The 16,556-nt window shown below is 36.2% G+C and overlaps 1 pseudogene; it reads left to right on the forward strand.

Moving 5' to 3' along the window:
* LOC149213155 (polygalacturonate 4-alpha-galacturonosyltransferase-like) overlaps positions 1 to 12,662 on the forward strand; it is a 31,087-nt pseudogene extending 18,425 nt beyond the window's left edge.
* Positions 12,663 to 16,556: the final 3,894 nt, after the last annotated feature.

Here is a 16,556-nt window from a genome sequence, read left to right on the forward strand (position 1 = left end):
TTCATAGGATATTATTGGAGATACTTTAGGACACACCTCTTTGGCTAAAGGGTCAAGGAAAGATTTTCACTTCAATATCAAACCATCAACCATATCCTCAACATATCGAACCAACAATCATGAAGACAACTGAGGTGAAGCATGGGAATCCTCTCTCGCCCATGTTGATCAAGATATATATCAATCTATGAATGCCTCTACACTCCACCAACTGTGCATCAATAAAAATTTTGTTTGCCCCATTGTCCACCAAGATGGATACATATTGTCCCAACATTGTGCCTTTGATTGCCAAAATTGTAAAATTGGGATTTTCCATGTCAAAATTTTAATTCAAGACTGACCGTGCATTGGAAGGCCAAACACAATATTAGCACATAAAAATTGAATAACTGACACAATACCAAATACAATACATACATTGAGTTTTGTCTCACAAGGTACCTAGATGCTAATTGGGCAAGTTCACACAAAGAGAGAAAGGCAATGTCATGATAAATTGTTCAATTTGTAATCAAGAGCATTATCTTTGATAAGGGAGAAGTAACATTTAGTTTCTTTCTCATATACAAAGGCAAAATTATGAATCAATGTCAAATGCCTTTTGTGAAGCAATGCTGTTGTAAAGGGTGTTAGAAAGCTTACATTGTAGGCAAGGCCCTCACACCATACTAGATTGTGTTAACCAAAGCATGTTAACCATGTCCAATGATCTCAAATTTCATGAGCATGTTCAATGAGTGACCATAAATGAGGGGTGTCAGAGTGGCTAATAATCATAGCTTATAGTGGATGATAGTCATCATACATAACATATGTGGTCCAAGTCATTTGTTTGGTGCCCAATATTGGTGAATCATTGTATTACATCATGGTAGCATATCTTGCCTTTTTTAAAGCAAAAGTATATTGAAAATAAATTAAGTTATGTCTCATGCAAATGTTCAATATTGTTGTGTTGTGAGTGGTTTGCATATTATATGTATCATATATCTATAATCACTTATTTCAAGCATACCTTAAGAAATAAACGAAGAGGTGCTGGGCCTTTTCATAATAAGGACTCCCACAACTCCTCTCCTCATAGAAATCTTTCAAATGTTAGCCCATAAATCAAACACATGCCCTTGATTCCCTTGTTTCTCTACTTTGGAAACCCTTGGATGGATATGACAGTGAACTCCTCCCAACCACTTCTTTAACCATCTATTGAATACCTTTGATTGGTATGTGTAAATGATTTTGATTGATTCCTGGAGAGGTGTGAAATCTAATTTTGCATTGACATAATACAAAGAACAAACTTAACCCGTGATAGCCAACTTTCAGCCTTACAACTCTCTCATCCAATATTAAATACATCACTAATTAGTCAAGGGGTAATCTCCTTAACAATATATTAAATATAGGAAGCATTCATATTAATTGTCAAAATAAGAATATTATTTAATATTAAGTTATAATGCAGGTAGCTGCCAAGTTGACATATGAGACCCCGTTGTTTGTGAGACAAGGGATGCCCTCCATTCAATGCTTTAAATATTTAATCTATGGATGTGTACATACCTTAATTTCCATTGGATCGAATCTTGTGACCTTTAAAGACGAAACACTTTAACACAAATCGAACATGTAAATACAAACTTAATTTGTATATGTACCAAAGTTACTTTGAGAGTTGCATGGAATGCTTAATTTTGTATAGAAGCAAGGGAAAACTTGAAGGGTTGATCACAACAAACATGTATGGTCAATTATGATTATCATAGGTATATTAGTTTGGTTTTCCCAATCCAAAACTTGCACACTTTGTTACTACTGTTAAAGGCATGTCATGATGGTTTACTGGTGTAACATCATGTACATTTAGTTGTGCCTATTAAGGGCATGTTAGTTCGATGACAAAACCAATGGTTTGTCAACTTGGTCAGCTTAGTGAGCTATGTGTTAATCATCTCAATGAACAACATATAAGGTCAATTAGCTTAGCCATTGACATGCACATTCCATTGTCACTATTAGTGACATGTTAGGTTGGATATTAATATGTATTTTTGATTGAAATTATCTAGGAGATTAACCGAATCAACATGCATGTTCGACTACAAATGTGGGAGATATGTTAGATAGGTCAACCCCATCAACAACATTTATGTTCTATTCCACATGTTAGAGGCATGACACAATGGTCAATTGATTAGTAACATGTACATTTTGGTTATCGTTATTAAAGTTGTGTTAGGTTGGTTAACTTGTTCAATGACTTGTATATTTGGTTACAATTATTAAAGTCTCACTTGATTGTTTAATAGAATAAATGGAGTGTAAGTCTAGTTACCATTATCGAAGGCATGTTTTGTTGGTTAAATTAGTTAACATCATATACATTCAACTATGATTGTTAGAGCCATCCAAGGCTATTAAACCCATTTAAAGTAGTGCATAACATCGATGGGGGCTTGCTTATTGCATTGTGTGTGAGTATAGTGTGTTATTTTTTTTCTAAGTTGAAGATTTTTCATTAGTCAAAAAGAATGTACAAGGGTGTCAAAATGCATGGCTTATAATTATTTATATATTTAATGTAAGATGCCTTTCATTGAGAAGAGGAAACAAACTTTGGGGGATAGGGGAAATGGCGTTGTCTAGGGGAAACGTCGATCTCATCTATCTCATCTTCACTCTCCCTTCCCTATCATTAACATCCCTCTCCCTTTTTTCATTATCCACCAACACCATCAATAGACTTTTTGTTAAGAAGGAGCATTGGATGACTCAAGACAAGGGTTAGAGCTCATATGTTTATCTTGGGTTTCTCCTTGGGGTTTCTGAGCTTACGTATCTTGCTTTAAATTCTTCTTAAACATCCCAACAATATCCTTTCCCATCTCTTGTTCATGAAACTTCAGCTTGCAAGCACAATATTCATCCTAAATTTACTTTGAAGATTCATGTAGCCATTTTGCACCAAGGCCTATTCCTGGGGGGAGATTGGGAGGATCTACCTTTGTCAACAGACCTTTTTATTATTGTCCCATGCCACCCCAAACTTCATAGCCCATGTTTGTAGCCAAGATATACCCTCTTCCATATGTAAACTATTTATCAAATTGATAAAAAGAGAAAACTGAGCTCTTCCACGAGCTTTTATTTGAAGATGAGAATGACAGTGAAATGTTCATTTTTAACTGTACACCTAAACAAGCTTAGAGACCCTTCCATCTCATTGGATTAAAATCTGGACTCAAATCATGCCAGAATGTGACATTTTGAAGTGTGTCACTCTAGTCCCTTTGACAAGGAGTGACATGACACCTTTTGTGAAAGAGCAGCAAGAGACTGTCACCTCTTGCCCCTCTGAAAGTGGTGAAACTTTTTATAGAAAAAGGGTAAATGTATAAAAACCTCATGGAAAAAGGTTTCCAAAAATGTAAGAATGATTCCATTTTATTGAATCACTACTACAAGAGACTATCACCTTTTCCACCTTTCAAAAAGGTGAAACTATCTAGAAAAAAAATATATCTGAAAAAATCGTGAAAAAAGGTTTCCAAAGCATTTAAAAATAATTCCATTCCATTGAATCACTACTACATGAATTCATCTTAAAATTTCATTTTATTTATTGAAATTATCATAATCAAAATTCCCCATGGAAGACATTGAGAGGCATTAGAAGATATATATATTTTTTTCATAAGAGCTTGTTAAAACATACCATGGCAGTTTAATAACTTTATGTAAGACATTTTGTCTCCCACATACCAGTCACCGAATAAAATTTCAAGGTGGGCGATGCTATTTTTGTTCAAACCCTCAAGGATCACCCTCGAGGAGCTTTCAAGAATGGAAGAAGAACAATGGGTGATGCAACTTTGTTCATACCCTGGATTTTTGAATTCTGGAAAATGCTTCAGCAATTTTGTTCAAACCATGAATTTTTGAATTCTGGAGGAGGTTTTAGCAACAGAGACCAACATTCTTCTACAAGTATCCTATATTTCCCTTCCAGTTTGATAGAGGAAGGGGATTGTTGGAATTTTGTGCAGGGAACGGGAAACCTAACTGGAACTTGTGCGACTCCTTGTCTTCGCTATGGAACCCCAGACCCACATAAGGTTCAAATAGGGCTTTTCCTTTCCACCATCACCCAAAAAATGCCCCTTTCTCTATAGGTTTTCGACTTCTCCTCCAAGGTAGTGAAAGAGGTTGATAGACCTATTCCAGAAAGTCTGGACTCGAGTAACTGATGAAAAAGCTTCGATTGTTGGACATCCCCTTTGGAATCATACATTTTCCCTAGCATAGGCAACAAAAACCCCTCTGAGGCTGCTGCAACAAAGGCTGTTGATAAATCTAGGGAAGAGGGAAAAAAATTCATGGAGCCCGTTAACCAGCCGAGCCTTGGGAATGAACTTTCTACTGTATCCATTTCTTGCAGCAGTAAGTCTCTATCTAAATCCAGTTCTATTATCGAATTTCTGTCTTTAGAAGATTTGATGGTTATTGAAACTAGAGTAAATTAGAGGAAAGGAAAAACCATAGTAAATTAAATTCAGTTTGAATCGATCAAATAAAATAGACTTCTTTGACTAAGACTAATTCTATCCTAGCTTTAACTGATGGAATGCAAATTTGGCAGCTATGAAAAATAATGTGTAGCATGCACCGAGCATGGGTACTAGAAATTACTAATTAGAGAATATAAAGGTTTTTTAAACCCAAGATGTAAAAATCATATAAAAACTGATGGCTCTAGGCTAAACCCACGTGTGTGTCCTGATTGCCTCAATGAGTTGATATGAGAAGAAATGTTGAGATGCATTTGGCTTAGACACCAATAACAATCATACCTATTTAAATGAGATTTTAGAACATTGTGTTTTAGATTTCAAGATCCTTGAAATGATATTTATTTGTCATGAACCCCCTCTCCTTTGATACCAGAATCTCAGAGACGCATAAAGGTTGATCCTTTACCTTCAATAAGCATCTATCCAATGGAAAACCATGAAAATTATTTTTCAAACCCTCTTGATTGATGTCCAAGGGCCGAGGATACTTCACCTTTTTTAACATTTTATACTTCTCTGTGAGACAGAAAAATCCCTAATACAAGGTCGAAGGCATGTCAATGAGCTCAAGAATAATATTATATATATGAACTTAGATGCACTAGGAACTTTATAGCTTCAGATATGATTTTATATAAACCTGCAATAGAGAAGGAATTGCGAGTGAGACACTATCTCCAAACCAAATTCAATTCAACGGTGATTTCATAACAGAATATTTGACCCTAAAGCAACCAAAGCTTCCTGGCTGTAGTCATGACAAAAGGCCTTAGATATAGATAATTTGACCAACAATTTGACAGAGAGCTCTATCCTAGAGATGCTTGATTGATGAGGCCTTGATCTCATTTCCTTTCTGGGATCTATAACCTAGAATTTTGCAGTAGGAGTTTCAGTGCTTCATGATGACTGATCTTTGAAGAGGAAGGAGGTCAGTGTTGTCAGAAAACTTCTTGTGATTTCTTTCTTCCTTGCTTGGGTTTGCCCTCAGCTTAGCTCGGATACCTTGCCCTCACCTTAACTCTGATAGCATTCTGGCGGGCCAAGCTAAAGATGACAACGATAGAGGTAAGAAGTTGTGATTCCTGTGTTGTTTGTCTTTTAGCTTCTAGAACATCATATGTTTTATTGCCAATTTCTGCTAAATTTAAAATTGACAAACTGATCTGAGAAGAGGGTTTGCAATGCTAATAACCTCTTCTTCAGTCCATGTTGGCACACTCGAGTCATGTTAAAGGACCAATTGTTTCTTGTGAAAAATTCAAAGCAGACGACAACATACAACATGTTTTTTGAGAATCAAAATAGCTTGTAGAAGTGCTATGACATTAATCCAACACTATGTTTATAAATCGGTTCATACTAATGGACACAGGATGTGTAAAATGTATTCTTTAACAAAAATTTTCTCTGTCAGCTGGTTTAAAGCTTACAACCTTACTCCTATCTTGAAGAAAGGGTACTTGCTTCCCTTTCACTTCATAGGTATATGAAAACCTAGTTTTGTAAGCACCCATAACCATGAATATTATACCAACTCCCTATGGTTAGTGCATCAATAATGTAAGTGTAACACTCATCCATGTGGCAGTCATAAGGCATTTAGGTAAGGTTTTACTAACACTGGCATCCCAGAACATTAAGATCTATCCATGGCCTCAAAATGATGTATTTCCTTTACTCAATAGAACACTCATCATTTCTCTCCCCCAATCATCAAATTTTTTATCTTCATTCTGAATGAGAAATCAATCAAAAAGTCATCCTTTTAAATGTTAGATCACAATATGTTTAGCTTCTCTCTTGTCCTTACACTCTAGTATTCTCGCAACTTTAGAATCATGAATCTTAAACGCAGTCTCATGATGTGCATTCAGGGAGGCATAATTCACCCTTGTTCTACATCAAATTACCCCCCTAGCATTCCCTTTACCCTTACATGCATCAACGCAAGGCATGCCAAGTCAGAACTTGCTCAGTTAAATTAGTAATTTGAGGGGCGTCATATATACCCAACGCTGCCTGTTTGTTCTTCCTCTTCCTATGTCGTAGTGTATGAACGGTCAACCAGATTGGTGAGGATCCCCATTAATAATAACATTTATGTTGGCATCTGAATCTGAATGATGTGTTTCCCTTAACTATATGTTTTGGTTTTTTAACTAAAAGGGCTAATAGAGATAGAGACCCTCAAATCTGTCTACTTCCAGCCCCTATGCCCATTTTCATCTAGGTTTTTACCATGTGAGTGTCCCTTTCTTTCTCAAAATTGCATGAACTTAGTTGATCTATTCATTTCGTAATGCCTTTGGTAAATTTTTATATCAAATGCTCTGAAGTATATATGAGATCTAAGGTTTTTTTTGGTTGTTGCTGACTTCATATATTTCTACTAACCATGATATGGGTTTGATGTATAGGATTATGATTGAGTAAGGGTTGCATTGCTCGATATCTGTTTAGGAGGAGGAGAAGGAGAAAAGTGGTGTTAGGGTTGAGAGCTAAAGATGCCTGTGAAAAGAGGAGGTGTGTGGAATGGAGGGTTGTAGGGCTACCAGCATGGTAGAAATGGAGGATGGGGAGGTCAGGGTTTTCATCATCGAATAACTGTGGTGGGCTTCCTTGTTATCTTTATGGTCATGCCATTAGTTTTTCTGGTAGCTAGGTTTCTTCACTCCGCATCTACATCTGCAACTGGTAAGCTTCTTCCTTCCCTCCTCCCTCGCTCGTAAGTTTCTTCCTACCCTACTCCCTCATTGGTAAGCTTCTTCCTTCCCTCCTCCCTCGTTAGGTTGCTTCTGTCTCTTTTTCTGGGGTGGGTCAGTGTTTAATTTATCCTTATTGGCAAGCATGCCGTTTCTTAATCTGGTAGTATTACAATGAAGTGTAGACTTCTTATAACATTCAAGTAAGATCTCCATTACAATGAAGTGTAGTCGTCTTATACTATTTTAGAAAGATCCCTTTCATTGAGAACCCATTGAATAATGTATTTATGTGATTTGAGCCTTCGTAGGGAATTATCATCACCCCCGGTTAACCATTGAACCAAGACCCCATGGACCTGCTTCGAAATTTTGTTTGCCTTCACCACCCCTGGTTAATCATTGAACCAAAACCCCATGGACCGGCTTTGGAATCTGATTTTCCTTTTAGCATTTTCACAAGATCTGAAGGTGCAGATGTTATCAAACTTACTTTCCTCGCTTATTGTCAAAAGTTTAGCGCCTTTAGCATTTTTCCAAACATTTTGTGAGTTTTCTTTATAGGTTTCCTCTCATTTTATCTATGTGAAGCTGTGAACTCCATCTCTGCATTAACACAGTACAATACCTACTAGGAGAAAGATTCAAAGTTTGTACCTCTCTCATGCAAGAGCAAAGGTTTTGCCAACTACCCCTAGGGTAATTTCCCTTGCCAAAGATAATGGAACCATTCATCTTGATAGCAAGAAATAACAATGCTCTTTCCATTTTTTAACAAAGGGAAATGCATATGACTGGTAATTTTGCTGGGCAACTACTCGGTGAATTCACTGGGCACTCCTCATTCTGAGGAGGATGGTACTAAGTGTGCGCTAGATTCTACATAAGCTAGATGGGAATTATAGAAATATATTTGTTAAGAGTTCAGTTGAACATCTTACTCATGGGAATTGAATCTTGTGGGAATTGAATCTAGGTGGGAAGGGTAACAATCATTCTTCCTGTCCACTCATTATCCAAGCCAGACCCACTTTCCATCCATAAAGCTAAATCCACTTCTCATCAGTCAAGCTAAAACGAATTCTGATCCACCCAACCGAGACCCAATTCACAACGACAATCTTGTTCACCAGCTACTTTCTGCTATACATATCATTTTCACACTATTCCCATAGTGTTCACAGAACATTGGCCAAAACAAACGATAGATATTATACACACCATTTTATTATTGATGTGTAATGAAATCTCGATCTTAGCATATGCATGATAGCAAAGCAAACCCCTTTTTAGCATTTCAGTATTTTTATAGATATTCTTCTCCATCATGTTTTTCTGCTTGACCTTTTATGCATTTTTTGTCATTTAAAATAGAAGGGCACAACATCTCAGGAGATGGATCTGTTAGAATGGTATTCTCTTTCCACATCTTGAAAATCAATTCTATTTTTCTATGGCCATTTTGTTCTTTTTCAGGATCTGGGCAATGCACTTGCACTTACGTTAGTCTAATCCTAGAAAATAAATAGTGTGCCTAAACTGAAATTTAATCAACTTGAGTGGATTGAAATAGAGAGGAATTATTGAGGATACTAGAGCTCTGTCATATGTTTAAAATCACTCTTATCTATTTATCTGTGGGGTTCACAGGAATAGGTAGATGACTGGAGAAAGTAGAGTTTAACAGAGAGCATTGACTCTCTCTTCCCAAAGGAGCCAAGTATAAGAAACCTGCTGCATTTGGATATCTTAAATTTGATTTCTCCCCTATTGAGCAGAGAATTGAAAATAAATTTTATTTACTGGGTAGGTGATTGATGTCATAACAACTAACACAGAGGACTCAGGAACTCTAAACTTAAAAAGTTGCACTAGGTCACTACTTTTTGTTCTCATGGAGAAGGGAATAACTATATTATTTTCCAAAATCCTTTTTGAATGTTACTTCTCCAATAGAAAAATTTTATATTTCTTAGACTTTAGCATAGTATGCTTTAATTTATAGTAGTTTAATGCTTACAACAATTGAGACAAAAGAGGAGGGAGAAAAGGTCAAGAGAGCTTATTTAATAGGATGAAGAAAAACGAGTTGAGCTTGAAAACGCAACAATTAAACGTTCCAAGCAGGTAGATTCTGCTATCCTAGGAAAATACAGCATTTGGAGGCAGGAGAATGAGAACAAGAATTCTGACTCCACTGTTAGATTGATGCAAGACCAACTGATCATGGCTAAGGTGTATTCAAGCATTTCCCAGGCTAGGAATAATCTTGATTTATACCATGAATTGATGCTTCGTATTAAAGAATGTCAGTGTACATTGCATCAGGCTAATGCAGATTCTGATCTACGTCAAGGGTAATAGTTTTCGCATTGGCCGCTTCTAAATCAAGAGTAGTAAGTGCTTCCATTTGCATTTGGTGTTCATATCCTTTTTTTTCTTTTAAAGTTTTAGATTGTGTGTCAATATTTTTGCTTTTCATTCTATTTTTCATGGTCGATAATTGATATGAATGTTTCAGTGCACCTGAGAAGATCAAGGCTATGGGTCATGTCCTATCCAAGGCTAGAGAACAATTTTATGATTGTGCTATAGTAACAAAGAAGTTGTGAGCCATGCTTCAGTCTGCATACGAGCAAGTAAGGACCTTGAAAAAGCAAAGTACAGTTTTAAGTCAGCTAGCAGCGGAGACTACTCCCAAGGGCCTGCACTGTCTGTCCATGCGATTCACCATGGATTATTACTTGCTTGCCCTTAAAAAGAGAAATTTCATAAAAAGGACAAGTTGGAGGATCCAACTCTTTATCATTATGCATTAGTTTCTGACAATGTATTGGCTGCATCTGTGGTTGTGAATTCAACTGTCATGAATGTTAAGGTGAAGTGTTATTAATTTAAAATACTCTAAAGTTTGGAAGTCCAACAATTTTGCTGCATTTTACATTTAATATTTGGATCTCATCATAGGTGATTTACCAGTGTTTGCAAGAATCTCAAAAACATGTATTTCATCTTGTCACAAACAAGTTAAATTTTGGGGCCACGAAAATATGGGTTTTACTTAATACCCCAAGGAAAGCTGCGATGCATGTAGAAAATGTTGATGATTTTAAATGGCTCAATTCCTCCTATTTCCCTGTGCTTCAAGAACTTGAATCCAAAGCTATGAAAGAGTATTATTTCAAGGGAGATCACTTGAATACAATCTCAGCACGTTCCTCCAATTTGAAATATATAAATCCAAAATATTTATCCATGCTAAATCATCTTTGTTTCTATCTTCCACAAGTTTATCCCAAACTGGACAAGATCCTTTTTTGGGATGATGATATTGTGGTGCAGAAAGGTTTTACACCCTTGTGGTTAGTAGATCTTCATGGAAATGTTAATTGTTCAGTGGAAACTTGTGGAGAAAGCTTTCGTTGGTTTGACAAATACCTTAATATTTCCAATCCGCACATAGCCAGGCACTTTGATCATAATGCTTATGGTTGGGCATATGGGATGAATGTATTTGATCTCAAAGAATGGAAGAAACAAGATATAATTGGAATATATCACAAGTGGCAGAACATGGTAAGTGTGTAGTGTGGTTTATTTATGTTAATTCCTGTGATGCTTACTTTAAAGTATTTGAAGTAAATCTGAAGTAATTAGCTAGAAAACTTAATGGGTTTTTCTTTGTTTGATTTCTATGTTTTTCTTTTATTGTATGTCAGAATGAGGATAGAGTGCTGTGGAAACTTGGAACACTACCCCTTGGATTTTCGCATTGGCTGCTTGAAAATCAAGAGTAGTAAGTGCTTCCATTTTCATTTGGTGTTCATATCCTTTGTTTCATTTAAAGTTACAGTCTGTGTGTCAATCTTTCTGTTTTTCATTCTCTTTTTCATGACTAATAATTGATAAGAATGTTTCAGTGCACCTGAGAAGATCAAGGCTATGGGTCATGTCCTATCCAAGGCTAGAGAACAATTTTATGGTTGCACAATACTAACAAAGAAGTTGCAAGCCATGCTTCAGTCTGCAGACGAGCAAGTAAGGACCTTGGAAAAGCAAAGTAAATTGTTAAGTCAGGTGGAAACAAAGTCTGTTCCCAAGGGCCTGCATTGTCTGTCCATGCGATTGACCATAGATTATTACTTTCTTCCTCTTGAAAGGAGATAATTTTCTAAAAAGGACAAGTTGGAGGATCTGACTATGCATTATTTTCTGACAATGTATTGGTTTCATCTGTGGTTGTGAATTCAACTGTCACAAATGCTAAGGTGAAGTGTTATTAATTTAAATTACTCTAAAGTTTGGAAGTCCAAAAATTTTGCTACATTTTACATTTAATATTTGGATCTCATTGTAGGTGATTTACATGTGTTTGCAGGAATCTGAGAAACATGTATTTCATCTCATCACAGACAAGTTAAATTTTGGGACCATGAAAATGTGGTTTTTACTTAATCCCCCAGGGAAAGCTGCGATACATGTAGAAAATGTTGATGATTTTAAATGGCTCAATTCCTCCTATTGCTCTGTGCTTCAACAACGTGAATCGATGGCTATGAAAGAGTATTATTTCAAGGTTGATCACTCGACTACACTCTCAACATGTTCCTCCAATTTGAAATATATAAATCCAAAATATTTATCCATGCTAAATCATCTTCGTTTCTATTTTCCACAAATTTTTCCCAAAATGGACAAGATCCTTTTCTTGGATGATGATATTGTGGTGTGGAAAGATTTGACGCCCTTGTGGTCAGTAGATCTTCATGGAAACGTTAATGGTTTAGTGGAAACTTGTGGAGACAACTTTCATCGGTTTGACAAATACCTTAATTTTTCCAATCCGCACATAGCCAGGCACTTTGATCCTAATTCTTGCGGTTGGGCATATGGGATGAATGTATTTGATCTCAAAGAATGGGAGAAACAAGATATAACTGGAATATATCACAAGTGGCAGAACAAGGTAAGTGTGTAGTGTTGTTTATTTATGTTAATTCCTACGATGCTTACTTTAAAGTATTTGTAGAAAATCTGAAGTAATTAGCTAGAAAACTTTATGGGTTTTTCTTTGTTTGATTTCTAAGTTTTTCTTTTATTGTATGTCAGAATGAGGATAGAGTGTTTTGGAAGCTTGGAACACTACCACGTGGATTGAACATTTTATGGCTTGACCCATCCTTTAGACAAGTCTTGGCATGTGTTGGGTTTAGGATATAATCCTAGCGTAGACTATTTAGAGATTGACAATGCAGCTGTTGTTCATTACAATGGGAACATGAAACCTTGGTTAGAGCTGGCAATGATGAAGTGCAGGCCTTACTAGACAAAATATATAAAATATGATCATCCTTTCTTACAAAAATGCAATACAAATGAATAATTGTGACCTCAATATTCATACTGCAATAGATTATCAAATGTAAAGTGTAAAGGCCCTTGATTTTGGTTGATAATTCATTCTAATTCATTTGTTTTTGGAGTTCCATAGAAGTTTTCTAGTTGATGGCTTAATGAGTCAATTTTTTGGAGGTGCAGTGGCCTAGCCATGTTTAAGATTTACAAATTTTATGTCCTCATTGTATTCCTTCATAGTTGGAAGTAAACTCCTATATAAATATTATTTTCTTTGTTAGTTAATATTTCTCTTTCATCAAGTAAGTACACAAATTATTCTTCCAAGAATACAAAGAAGTACAAGACACAGAGATTTAGGCTTTCAAGCCAGGGAAAAACCTCTCAATAGTGGAAAACCCAACAATCCTCCTCTTATTGAATTTATTCAAAATGAGATATCCAACACAAGACCAAAGAGTCCCTCCAAGTCAGCCCTCCTCTTTAAGTCAAGGTCAATAGTTGAGTCTCTGCCTAGTCAAAGTCAGAAGCAGCTTCTGAATTTATGTTCGTATTGCAGGTTTAGTCTCTTATTATAATAGGATGACTTCCAATTACAGAATCTTTGCCTTCTATTACTGATCTTTGGCTACTATGTGTTATAGACATTTTTGTGCCTCGCGTCAAGGAGCAGGAAATGTCGATAATTACAGGGATCCTCAGTCCCTAAACATGTTGTTCTTACCCCTAAAAGAACAAGGTCATCAATCAACAGCACTTCCAATCAGTTCTCCACCTGAAAACACTTCAGAACAGGCTTATTTTGGATCATGTCAGCTGCTTAACTGAGCTTCTGCGTTGTATTGCAACTGTCCCACTCTGTACCTGCGCTGGAAGTCAAAAACAATGAAGGCTACCTGCGCTGGGTGAGATTGGCCAAGTGGCACAGTCCTCCTGCAAGGTGTCAATTGCCCAGGAAGCTTCCAAACTGACACTTGGTTCATCAGATTCGCCTTGTGATGAGTAAGAGGTACTTGATCACCATGTGTAACCAAGGATCTCCAAGTGGACTCAAGAACTGAAGATTAACTGAAGAGGGAGAGGACACTAGTCAGCTCTATGCCAGCCTCAAGCTGACTCATCCTCTCTTCTTCTCTCCTATATATAGAGCTCTTCTATGAGGTCTAAGGAGGCTGGAATTTTGTATAAGCAAGGAGGTGCTGTTGGTATACTGCCAGGATTATTGGGTGATTTTTTTACTAGAGGTGAAGAAGAGAGTTCTTGCTGTCGAGGAGGTGCTGCTGGATTGGGGCCAACATCATTGGTTGTAACTTCCTCTGGAACCCTGTTACTTTCTATCAATAAAGTTTGCATGTTCTTCTATATACTAGTTTTACATAGATGCTTTTGTGTTTACATGTATATTTGATGCAACCTAATCCATGCTTCAATTATGATTGCTTGTATCTCGTAGTTTGCTCCCTTTTGTTGTGCAGATTCTGTGTGTAGCTGGATCGGCTTGGAGAGTAAAGAGCTGGGAACGGGATACAAAGCGAGAAGGACAAGGATCGACTAAGCGCAAGACACCAGGTTGGTTGATCCTCTTTCTATTCTCTCTGTGCTTTCATAAAGATGAACATGAAAACTTTGTCATTCAGTTGTTGCTAAAGTCTGTCAGCTTTAGAAAGGGTTAGTGTCATCCGCATCGGATACTTTTCCCCACAACACTATGGCAAACCCTTCACTCTTTACCATAGATATTCAGATCCTGCTGCAAATAGATAGCTTTAGATTGAGATTCGGCTTAGTCATAGACTTCGGTTTCTTCAAGTGTTGTAGACTTTTTTTATCCTAATTTTTTCTTCTCCTGTTGGATTACAGACTTTGAGCTTTTTCACTTTCTTGGTTGCTACCCAAAAGAGGTTGAATATAGGCTAAAACACCTGGATATCATTCTCCATGAGCTTTGACTTAACTAAACAAAGAGTGACTATGCCTGGATTGTTGCCTTTGTAATGTTGAAATGTCATGCAATATTTTCCTGTGACAAGATGTAATAGCCCTAATTGGACAACATGGATACTAGCTCAATTCAGCGTTTAAGTGCCATGACCAATTCCTTCATTTTCCCATAACAACTATGCTGCAATAGTCTCACATGGAGTGAGGGATAATTTGCACGTGGACATCTCTCTTTTGACAATGAAGGAAATGTGCTAGGCTCTCATCTAATATATCTTCCTAAGATATAATAAACTTATGGTGAATGAGTATTTATGGTAGAATGTAATTATATTATAATGTTGTTAAATTGAGATTCATTACTTGAGTGATTCAAGTTATATGTTGTTCCATTGGTATTGGAAATCGTTACATGAGAACCCATTAACTATAATTATTCACCAATAATATCTAGAGGTTGTTCTGTACTAGAATGATGATTGTCCACTATGATGTATAATGAGGATAAGGTTGAGGAAATGAATGAGGAGAAATCACATTCAGGGGGCAGTGTAGATGAAAGTTGTATTGTAGAAAAACAAAATATAACAGTATGGACAAATATGGACAAATTCTGATGAAGAACATGCAACATTAGCCAACTTCGATGAAAACACAAAGTGTGAACAGTTTGAGCTGTCTAATTTCGCACTTATTGCATATCCAACTGGTGGATCTGTATCTTCTTGTATTGATAATATGGAAGATCAAGATTACATACAACAATGTATACACACTTTTACCTTAAGGAAAAGTGTTGGGAAAAATACGCTCAAGGAAAACTCCCCTGAGACAAGTATCAAGTCAGTGAGCAAAAACTATTGTAAAGACGCTAGTAGTCAATTGTCCAAGGGTGATTTTTTGATGCCCTCATTAGAACTAAAGATTGTATCCCACTATACAAAGGATCTTCTCTCGACTAAAAGGGGTATGCTAATAAATTCTTATGGGAAAAAGGCACAACACATTTATCTTTGGTTGGGAGTTTATCCATATTGCCCATGATGTAAATAGTTATAATGTCATGTTGAGTAGATTTTTTGCACACCTTTAAGAAGGTATCATTATCAAATGGGGGCTAGAAATCTAAAATGTTATCCATTGAATTAGATATAGGATTATATTTGTCTAGATGGGAATTTTGATATAGTTTGAGCTTGTAGGAATTAATTATCGGAGAATACCCTATTGCAAAGGAAGCTTTGGGTTGAATGAAATTTCTTGAACCTACTGTAAAATATGTAAGCTAAATTTTTTATTTTTAATATATTTTTGCCTTATACTATTTCTTATGATGGATGGCATATGATATGTAGGAAGCTCTTCGCTCTATAGAAGATATTCATGGCCTTTTGTGTGGTCAAGAAGATTCCTAAAGCTCAAATCACGACAATCTGCTATTAAAAGTTAACAAAGATATTTTGGATATTAGAAAGTCATTTGTATCATTCTTATGCATGGTACAAGCTCTATATCCTCCAGAAAAGCTACAATAAATACTTAGCATAAAAGGATTTGCAGCTGATGGCATCATCTAGATTGTTGGCTACCATTGTGAAATGGGATGAGGGAAATGTGTAGGGAAATCATATTCTAGAAACCATTTATCTTTGGTTAGGAGTTTAGCCATATTGCCCACGATGTAAATAGTTATAATGTCATGTTGAGTAGATTTTTGGCACACCCTTAAGAAGGTATCACTATTGAATGGGGACCAGAAATCTAAAATGTTATCTATTGAATTAGATATAGGATTATATTTGTCTAGATGGGAAGGTTGATATAGTTTGATCTTTTAAAAATTAATTATTGGAGAATACCCTATTGTAGAGGAAGCTTTGGGTTGAATGAAATTTCATGAACCTACTATAAAATCTGTGAGCTAAAATATTTTTATTTTTAATATATCTTTTCCTTATACTATTTCTTATGACAGATGGCA

The sequence above is a fragment of the Pinus tabuliformis genome, chromosome 1_1 (assembly GCF_031772625.1).
Source record: "Pinus tabuliformis cultivar Carrire ecotype Pingquan chromosome 1_1, CPIR1, whole genome shotgun sequence".
NCBI classification, from domain to species: Eukaryota; Viridiplantae; Streptophyta; class Pinopsida; order Pinales; family Pinaceae; genus Pinus; species Pinus tabuliformis.